The sequence below is a fragment of the Corvus cornix genome, chromosome 2, assembly GCF_000738735.6.
Source record: "Corvus cornix cornix isolate S_Up_H32 chromosome 2, ASM73873v5, whole genome shotgun sequence".
NCBI classification, from domain to species: domain Eukaryota; kingdom Metazoa; phylum Chordata; class Aves; order Passeriformes; family Corvidae; genus Corvus; species Corvus cornix.
The window spans coordinates 65824419-65830648 of record NC_046333.1 but is presented as its reverse complement, the minus strand read 5'-3'; the positions used below and the strand labels follow the sequence as shown (position 1 = coordinate 65830648).

General features: G+C 52.7%; 1 long non-coding RNA gene across 1 annotated transcript; it reads left to right on the top strand.

Annotated features, from left to right (window-relative positions):
- The first annotated feature begins 222 nt into the window (after positions 1 to 222).
- Positions 223 to 6032, top strand: LOC120409685. The gene is made up of 2 exons (XR_005601432.1): positions 223 to 1217; positions 3292 to 6032. It is a non-coding gene; the product is annotated as an uncharacterized LOC120409685 (long non-coding RNA).
- The last annotated feature ends 198 nt before the right edge of the window (positions 6033 to 6230 follow it).

Genomic DNA, 6230 nt, shown 5'->3' with positions numbered 1-6230 from the left:
GGGTCGGAGAAGGTGAGAGGGAGCGTCAGGTTTGCGTTCAAATAAATAATAACTTCTTGCTGTTGTTGTCTGGGGGGAGGAGGAAAAAAAAGTTAAATGGAAAGGCAGGAGACGGGGTGGGGGGAGGAAGCGAAGGGCTGGGGCTGCGCCTGCAAGCTGATTACCTCTCATCTGAAAGCTGCTCCATTTCCTCACACATCGGGTAAGTCCTTTATCATGAGGTGGCACAAGCCCTGCCGGGGGCTATTGGTCGCCCCGAGGAAGGAGCCGGGATGGCAAGCGGGATCCTATCATCAGGCTGCATAATAACCCCGGGCTCGCCACAGCTGCGCTGTGACCCTTTGTGATGGAGCTGATAGCGCTCCCGTGAAATAATGTCCTCCTTTTGGGTGTGAAATCACCATGTTTATTAATTGAGCTAGACATGAGGGTTACCTTTTTCTTTCCAAGCCATGAAAATTTGTGATTCAGGGCAAATGGTTCCCCCTTCCCACTCAAGTTGTGTTGCCAAGGGGTTGAGAGAGAAGGACCAGCTGGGGAGAAGAGCTATTTTGGAAGGTCGAGAGGGACTGAGCTCTACGGCAAGTTCAGAGTAGATTCATGCGCAGACACCCCACACCTCGCTCAACCGCAAAAGCAGTCCCCAGGCAAGCACCGCGGGGAAATACCAAACTCATTCCCAAAGGATGGAAGCCGGGGTGGGGAGGGATGAGCCCCTCGTAGCCTGCCCTGGCCGTCCCGCGTGGGGATGCGCGGCGCCCCACGCCGCGGTTACCGCGCAGCCCCACGCACGCACTTTAGGAGGTGGGCCGTGCCGAAAGAGTACGGCGACTGTCTCCACACGCACTTTCCTTTCTTTTTTGGTTTGTGGTTTTTTTTTTTTTTTTTTTTTTTGCTTTGCAATTAGGCTTGTAACGAGCTTATTGCACTATGTTCTTCTGGGCCAATAATACTTGTATTTAACCTAATTAAAGACGACCTTTTAAAATATCTGAAATATAAACACGCCTTTTTTTTTTTTTTTTTTTTTTTTTTTTCTTTTCCCTCTCCCCCCTCCTTTCCTACTCTGGTTTAACAATTTAACGTTTGACTCTCCGGGCTGGAACATGCAACCTTTCACCAGAGCACGGTGAGAGAGAGGGAGGCGGAAAGTAGCAAAAACCTGCGAATGAGGCGGAGGGACTGGCTTTTCCCAAGCGTCCGCGACACGCTTCCAGGTAGGCAGCTACCCCCACCCTCCCCCGCCTCCCGGGGCCAGATTTCTTCTTCCCTCATTCCTCTACTTCCTCATCCTCCTCCGGTGGGCAGGGGGCGGCAGGCAGGGAGCGAGCTGGGTGCCGCCCAGGAGCCGGGGGTGACAACGCTGGGCGTCGGGACCCACGCGGGGACAACCAGCTCCCGGGGAGGGGTGCGGAGGGAAGGGAAGCGCTTCTCCCTGCGCGCCGAGCAGCCGCGCGATTTTCGGCCGAGCGCTGCCTGCCGGGGGGCGGGCGCGCTGCGTGGGGCCGGACACGAGGCTCCCACGGGAGGCAGCGGCACTCCCGCCTGCCTGCCGCTTCCCGGCCGAGGTGGGGCTGCGAGGCTGAGGCAAAGCCACCAGAATAACTTGGTAACGAGTGTGTGCATTAATGCCCTCTACGCCCGTCACGCAGGAACTGAACGAGTCTGTTTCCCGTGAAAGCCCACCCTCGCACAATCTCAGCGAGTTTTTTCCGATCAATGGGAAATTTAGACCTTTTTTTTTTTTTTTCCAGGGCAAACCCGAATATGCTAATTTTAATATTTTTTATTTTACTTTTTTTTTAAACTGTGTAATCAGAATTATCCTGGGATTATTTTTTTCCGTTGAATGACATTACAAAGAATTTTGTTAAAGAAAGCCAGACTAATTGCTGCCAGAAGAGTCTTTTCATAGAAAAGTCTGGTTTTCATAAAGCAGTTTCTGTGGATGTTGCGGTTAAATCCAAACGCAGTGGAATAGTGGAAAAGGGATTTTTATTTTTTTTTTTAAGATAGATAGATAGATAGATAGATAAAGGCGATTTTTCTCAGCAGCAGGAAAGACCACGCTTTAGTAAAAAAACTATTCAGGGATTCACGGGGCACACATTGAGAAGAGCAAACGCCGGCACACACCCGAGTGGCCGCATGTTTGCCGGGCGGCTCTGCCCCCGCAGCAGCCCTCCGGTGCTCTCGCCCCCGGCCCGGGCCGGCCCGTGTGTCCCGGCAAAGCCCCTCACAGCTCCCGGGGCAGTTTCTCCCGGGTCGGGGCTCTGCGGGCGCCCTCGGAGCGCAGGGTGTGAAGTGCGGCCGTCCCATCGGTGGCCCGGCACCCCGTTCTCTTGTGAAAGTCTCGGTCCTCACCTGCGGCGAACCCAACAGCGCTGATGGGGGAGGCAGGACCCCCACCCGGAGCCCCCCTGTCCCCGCCTCCCAGCAGCAGCAAGGCGGACAGGACACCAGGCAGCCTTAGGGAGCACAGCGGCCTTCCCGGGAAAGGTGGGCCCGGGGTCGGCCGCAGTGCTAGCCCGGGGAGGTGGGGGGGTGGGGGGGCCTGCCACCCATCAGCCGTCCCAGGCAGCTACGCAAAAACGAGAAGCAAGAAAGATCTGAACAGTCCCGCAAGGATGTAAAGATCGCTCACATTTTTCTCTTCTTTTTCTCCATTTTCTTTCCTCTTTAATTTTAAATCTCCCTCGGTTAACCATCCTGCTTTCCTCTCCTTTTACTCCCTCAGCTAGGGGGTCTTAGGTAGAATTTTTAACCCACTTCGCAACATCAGAAACAGAACAGGACCCCCTCGTCTGAAGGAGAGTCAAAACAAATAAGTAAAAGACGGAGTCTTTCCGTGCCGCGGGGCAGAGCCTGCCCCACCGTGCCCCTTCGGGGTCCCGAGCCGGTCGGAGAGGGCAGGAGCATCCCTGCTCCTCTTCCGTGCCCAGCCGCTCTGTCCCGCCGGGTTGGGGCTGGCTCCGCCGTGTGAAAGGGGAAAATCGGGATGGAGGCAGATTTCTGCGACAATCTCCCATTCCGTTGGCCACAGAGAGTCGCGGGACTTTTCCAGCCGCTAATTTCCAGCCCTTCCCCTATCACCAGCAGCACAGCCACCGAGAGGTGGGGGTTCCACACACCTCTTCATAACCTAATGCCCGCTTGGACTCCTGGAGCTCTTCACCGTGGCAGGGAACAGAGAGATCAACCACCCCGCGGGATGGCTTTCTTCTTTTTTTTTTTTTTTTCCCCCAACAACAACAACAACAACAACATCCTCATACTCTAACGCCTTTGCAGACAGAGCAACCCCAGCCCGGTACTGCTCGGCGGCCCTTTTGTTCCCGGTGGGGAGACCCGGTCTGGCTCGGCTCGGCCCGCCGGGGCTGCGGGGAGCCCGGTCCTCCCCTCCCTCCTCTCGCCGGAGCGGGGACGTGATAAAAGGAGACAGGGCTCTGAAAGGATTTGATTGAAATGGCGTGTGCCAAGCTGATGGGAGCCAGCGAGGGACAAAGCGCCGAGGAGCCATGGACACTCGAGCAATTATTCCTCCACGCTGAAGGTGGATTAGTGCAATGGAAAGAAGCATATGTTCGGCCTGGGGCGACACTCCCCCTGGCTGGGTTTAGAGAATGAGAGCGGAGAAAGAGGCTGAACCTGGAATATCAACTATCCGGGAGACAGCCCACCCCACCCCCTCTTATCCCAGCCTCTCCAAAAGTCTCAGGGATGGAGACATAAATATACACGCCCATAAAGATGAATAGATAGATACAAACAAACACACAAACACCCAAAAATACAGATGCACACGCACCTCTAGGTACAGCCACACACGCGCACACGGCGCTGCACACCGGCTCTGCACAGATAGGCGGGAGCAAGAGGCGCCCTAGGTGGAAAACCTCCCCGGGTATGACAATGCGAACAAATAAACAGTTGGCCTCCAAGAAGGTCATAGCAGCAGCCAGTTCTGCTGGAGGCTCCAGTTTCCCCAGACCTTTCCCAGGAAACTTTCCAAAAGCAGCTGCAGCAAGGAATGGGGTGATCTCCATAACCCCCTACCGGGACCATGTCCAGGCCCTCCTGGAAACACAAAGCAAAACCTCAGTTGCCCCTTTTCCACCTGATTTTCTTCTAAGCCACAGCCACCTCCTGTTCTCTTTCCCTAGCTCCCTGCAAAACCCCATCCTTTCCAGCAGGATAGCTGCAAGTTCTCTCAAGGGCATTAGGATGGGAAGAAGCCCCAGCAGCCAGCCTGCCAGCAGCCAGCCTGCCAGCCCCCATCCCAAACACCGGCATGCCAGGAACAGCCTGCATCAAGGCTCCGTGGCAATGGGACACCCATCAGCTGCTGTCCTGGATCATCTACACCCATACACAGGCTCCAAAACTCAGGCAGGCACAGCAGGAGCACATTTTTAGCACTAATACAGTGTAGCTTGTTAGGCCTAATGAGGAAAAAGAGCACTGAGGCCAGGCACAGCCCCTGCTTTCCTCCCAGCACTGCCCCACTGGCCTCCCCCTGCCTGGGCGCACCAGCACGTGATGCAGTGTGGGGTGTCTCCCCAGCTGTTGTCCAAGCCATCCCGCTTGCGGGCAGAGAGATAAACTCCACCACAAGAGAGGAGGAGACAGGACAAGCACAGGGAGCAGCATCAGAGGGCAAGGAGGACAAGCTGGAGGGAAGGGCGCCGCCAGCAAACTTTAAAAGGAGGGAGGGAGATAGAAGGAAGAGAAGGGAATACAGCTCTTTCCTTCTCCTGGGAGCCCTGAAAAATGCTCTGCTCTACAATCAGAAACATGCCCCAAATATTTCACATCGCCACTTCTTTATCCTTAGCTTTGGGGATCAGGATGGACCATACACAGAGAAAAGGGGGCCAGCTCTGACCAAAGCAGTGCTGAGGCAGGAAGTTCTGCAGGATGAACAAGCAGGTAGGAACATAACCAAAAACGCTGTACAGAAGCAATATACATCCCTCAACCTGCAAGTGTAACTGCACAGCTCACACTCCCGCTAGAAAGCAACTCTCTATTCAGAGCCCCTGCATCTGCCTTCAATCAAGTATTACAAAGGGAATTAACTATACCTCAGGCAGCAACAGCAGTGAGGCTTGAGAGCATCTCTGGACAGAAAAGGTCTTCATGTAGAGGCTGCAGATCTCCTATGGAAAATAGGATGTGTGTGTGTGTGCACAACATGCTCAAGGAACAACGTGGTGAAATGGCTTGCACTTCACACCCAACAGTCCTCCACCCTCCTGCTGAGCACAAGACAATTTCTTCCTCACCTAGGCTTTCCCAGTTTCCCCTCCTTGCCCTGGTTTGAAGATCCTCTGTGCAAATGAGCTCTGTGACTACAAACAGGACAATAACCATGGAGCTTAGAGTAACCTCAGGGCCCTAGTTTTGAGAAGGAGGGACTCATGGGGAAACCACAGGCTTTGGGTGCCAGCATGTGCCTTGCAAAATCAGAGCCTGAAAGAAAAGTGCCACAGGGAAACAGCGGGTCCCTCCTACACTACCAGAAAGCTCTCGATAGTCTTATCCTGATTTCCACACTACATTCACTCAGTGAAGATGCTCTAATCGCTCTATTGGTATGATAAAAATTTTGGGCCACCAAAGTTGAACTCAGCATCAGAGAGACATGACTACAGTGGTTGTAAGAGGGAATAAAAGACAGATTTGTCACCTTCATATCTACATCACCAGAAAGAAGTAACAGTTCAAGAATACAAATATTCTACAAATAGCCACCATAAGCTATATGTCTGTTTACCCTGCCTGAAATATCAGCTGTTTCATCCACCCAAGAAAGCCTAGGAACATTAACTAGAAGAAGAAAAACAAGGCTATTTTGCTATTCTGAAGCCAGTAAAGTTCTGCTAGTAATGGGTCATAAAAGACTTTCACTTTTCCTCTGTTTCCAAATGCTTGCTTTAAACTACTTCTTTTCGGGACTCTGGGGTTACTAAACTGAATACTGCAAGTGGAGAGGTTGCAGCCTATGCGGAATAAATGATTTAAGAACTGGGCTTGGCTGATTTATTTTTTCCTCCGTATTGGAGATAAAAAGAAGGAACACATTCTAGTAATCCCTACTCATTTTCACAGCCATTCTTGCACCTGTAACTCAAATAATGAAGCCATTTGTTATTTATATTGCACTTTCCCCTCCATTCTAGATTTCTAACGATCTGACCCTGTTTTATGGCCCTGACAAAGCCTGAAAC